The following is a 4,057-nucleotide window of genomic DNA, read 5'->3' as shown; positions in this document are numbered from 1 at the left end:
GGAGGAAGAGCAGCTCATTTTAACATATTCCAGTGATGTTTCTGATGTATAAGTCCAGCTGTTTCCAGAAATGGATATTCTTTTGGCACAGATTACTATTACCCTTAAAGAAATCTTTTCAGTTAACCAGCACAACCTGGAACAACATGGTAAGGGCCACCAGAGTCCTGCGCCAGAAGCTGGGGAGTCCCAGCTGGTCGAGGGCAGGTTGCAGAAAAGGTTTTGCTGGAAGTTGTTATTTTTCTGGGACTAACAGACTGAAGCAAAGGTTTGGCACGTTGGCGAGGGGAAAGGGGTGTTCTTGACAAGGAGTAACACTTGGGAAGGCAGGAAAGAATGGTGGGCTGGACAGTGACAAGGTAAGCCTCAACTGGAAGGGAGGTCAGGTAGATGAAGGCGTATTTTGAAAGGTTTTCTCTGCTGCACCAAGAGATTTGGACCACATTTCAAAAAGCAGCCCGGAGCCAAAGAATGATTTAAGCAAGAAAAAATGATGTGATCAGATAGAGCTTTCATAAAGTTAACTCTTAGTTGAACGTTGGACACTAGTTTGGAGACTCTTAGAGCGGTGTGAAGGTGAAAAGAACTAGAGGTACGGAGACGGATTCTGGAGACATTACTTGTGTAAAAATGATGGTTAAATTACTTGAAGCATGACGTGCGGCTGGAAGGAAGGGAATTAAAAGGATCGACAAGGTTTCTAGCTTAGGAGACTTTAGACGAATGTGCTCAATTTCTAATAAGGGAGTAGAGAAGAAGGGTTCCTTTTTGTTACATGCAAGGCATAAAACAAACTAACAGCAGAACAGTTGTATTCTAATAAGGTTCTGAAACATTCGGGCATTTGCTAGATTAGAAGTTTCCATCAACAGGAGATCTTGGAATTGCTTTATCTCTCCATTTCACCTTGCACAAAACCCAGTAGTTTTACTGGTTACCTCATTAAACAGAGAGAAAATGTATTCCTTTCATTAAGCCGGCCTCCTTATGGTCTGTGTGCCTATATCAACTGTTCTCACTTTGCCTCAGATGCTTTATTCAGCTTAGTGATCTCCTTTGGCACAGGGACTGGGTCCCACTGGTCTGGGGTGTACTGACCCTGGCACACAACACAGATACTTAAAATTGATGAATAAGAAGGTTAAGTCTTTGTGTTCTAAGGGCATGTGTGTTACCTTGCTTTATTTTAAAACGCCATTAGAGCCATCCCTGGCTTTCTGCCTATTGCTTCTTTTAGAAGCAGAGTAGACGAGAAGACACAGGGATCAGACTACTGCGCCCAAGTCAACACTAGTTCTCTCTCCTCTCTTGGGGGAGTTGCAGTTCTTTTTCTGTTTGTGTAACAGAGAACAGAACACATCAGTAACAATAAGCTTCAGCCAGGGAGCTATGGAAATCGTGAGCTGGAAGGTGACCTAGCCATTTCCCCACTTTACATGCAAAGCAGTGCCCCAGGGAGCAGGCACTGCCAGGCACAAGGCCGCACAACTGGGGGTGAAGGCAGACCTGGAGGTCTCCCCGCTTCTGATCCTGTGCCTTCTCCCACCCCAGGCTGCAGATCCTGTGTCACTGAGGAACTAGAGATATAAATTTCTATCCCTCATTATCTCTGCTTTATAGAGAAGAAATTGGGGTTAATTGGCTTATTCTCTAAGTCCCAAAATCTCCAGATAAAGTTGATAAATGCTCACTTTTCATGCTTGCTATTTAGTAGACCGTGGCATTTCTCTTGATATTTCAGTTGATCAAAAATGGGAGTTGGGGTTGATTGGTGTGTTATCTCTAACAAGTTGAAAACTGGCTTTCCATGATGCGTGGAACTGGACTTCTGAAAATTCAGTACCATATATGGTTGTCCATGTTCTTTAGGGTTAGTCTCCAGGATCAGAGGCTAAACCAAATTTTAGTCAATGGAAAATGCCTTCACCTTTAAAATACACCATTACATCTGTTACTTTTAAGAAGGAAAAAAAAAAAAAGCTGCCAATTTCCCAAAGGACACTATCAGTGGTAAGATAACATTCTCATTTAAGATGTTAAAAAATGAAAAAATATGCATCTAGGAATCAAGGAATACAGTGATTATATCACAACCACAGGGACCTTTTCTGTGAGTGTTTAACAAGCCTTATTTCTGGTGTTCATTAAAATAGTAGGGAGAGCAATAGAAAGCCAAATTGGGAAAAAATGGTTAATGGTGGTAATTTAGTGTGATGGTTCCCGCAGATGGATCGCCCAGCTTGAGAGTGCCAAGGAGCACATGTGTAGCAGGAGCTTAACATCTCTCTTCTGCTCTGGTTGCTTGACAAGCCTTAGTGACATATAACATTAGAAAGAGAGGCTTTCATTAAAATACCTTGTGCCTGTATCACTGCTCATAAAATGCAGAGCCAAACGGGAGTGGTGGCTGCTCAGGCCCTTGGCACGTGTGAGGAATGTTTCTGCCAGGGGCCCATCTGCTGCAGAACTCAGCTGCCACCCAAGTGTCCTCAAGGTGCTGGACCTCAGTCCTCTGTTAGGGTCTAGGAGTTAAAATCCAACTAAGGGACCGTGAGCATAGCAACTGGCTGAAATACATATAAAGTACATGCATGGTCTTTAAAATCATTACAGGTTTCTTAAACCATGGTGAGGGACCCCCCTTCATGGAGATCCATGGGGAAGCTCCAGCGAAGGGTACAGACAAAATACACTCCAGGCAGTGAGGGAAAGAATTGAACATGACACTTCGTTATATTCCGGAAATATTTACTGAGAGTGAGCAGTTATTGCTTGCCAGGCACAGTTCCAGAAGTTTGGTATGTGTCAGTGAACAGAAGGAAAGATCCCTGCAGGGGAGACAGACAGCTAACATAATAGGTAAATGATGGGGTGTATCAGAAGGAGCCGTAGTATTGAGCAGAGTACGGGGATCAGCAGGACAGAGTGGCACGGGTGTTGGCGGCAGTAGCGCGGCCTTAGTCGGAAGGTGGTTCCGCATGTCCGCGAAGGCCTCGAGGCAGGGGTTAGCCGTGTGCTCTGTGGAACAGGAACATTCAGAGAGGACTCAACAAGCCGAGCTGCACACCTGGCGTCGGGTGAGGGAATGAAGGCTGGGTGAGTGTAGGAGTGTAGTGAAAGCAGAGGAAGCAAGGCCCTAGCGTCCCCGTCCCCCCCCCCCCCCCCCGTTTGAAGGTCCTGCCCGAGAGCCAGCCCGCCAGTTTTTCCCTCCCTTGCAGCCCTGGCAGCTGCGGTCCCACATCTGGCGGTCTCATTTGCTTCTGCCACAACCACCCACGTACCCACTAAGATTACAGCCTGTACCTGCTGCATCAGCAGCAGCGATGTGCCCCGTCTCGTTTGAGAGCCACCACTGTGCTGGGGGAGGCGCTCCAACACTTCTCTGACTTTCGTCACGTGGACTTAGCTTAGTTCGCGGTCCGCCGTTAAAAAGTTCCCCCACCCAAAACTACGGTAAAGTGTTCATCTTTGTACTAAGCAGAGAGATGAGCGAGGGTCTCTGGGATAAGCCCACGTGAAAAGATTCCCATGGTACTACCTGAGAGCACTTCTTTTAATTTAAGCATCAGGAAATACATTAATGGTGGGGGTTTAAGTCGCTATAGATGGCAGTTCTGACGAAATCTATTAATTAAGACTACATTCTACTTTTAAAAAAGTCTCTGCAGATAGCCTTGTCACTTAGGACAGATGATACATGGACCAGATTAGCTGCAGCAGCATTATTCATCTTTTCAGAGGTTTGAAATAGTATGTTAAAATATGAAACATCCACAATGAAATGTTATTTAGCCATTAATAAAATAATAATCTTCACCATCACTCTTTCTGACCGGATGTAGAAAAGGCCTGCTGAAGAGCAGTGTCTGCTGCTGCCATTTCTTTTTAAAAAGTGTTCGTGGCCCTCCCTGGTGATACAGTGGGTTAAAGCGCAGCTCTATGAACCTAGCCGCAGCCACTGCAGCTGGAGTTCGATACCCGCCCCAGAGGTGACCCACATGGCGCAGCAGACCTCTCCTGTCCTGCCTGCTGCTCCCCTCAGCAGTGTACTTCGTCA

The sequence above is a fragment of the Condylura cristata genome, unplaced genomic scaffold (genome assembly GCF_000260355.1).
Source record: "Condylura cristata isolate star-nosed mole 26May11 unplaced genomic scaffold, ConCri1.0 scaffold00027, whole genome shotgun sequence".
NCBI lineage: Eukaryota > Metazoa > Chordata > Mammalia > Eulipotyphla > Talpidae > Condylura > Condylura cristata.
The sequence above is the reverse complement of the archived record's forward strand: the minus strand, read 5'-3'. Positions refer to the sequence as shown.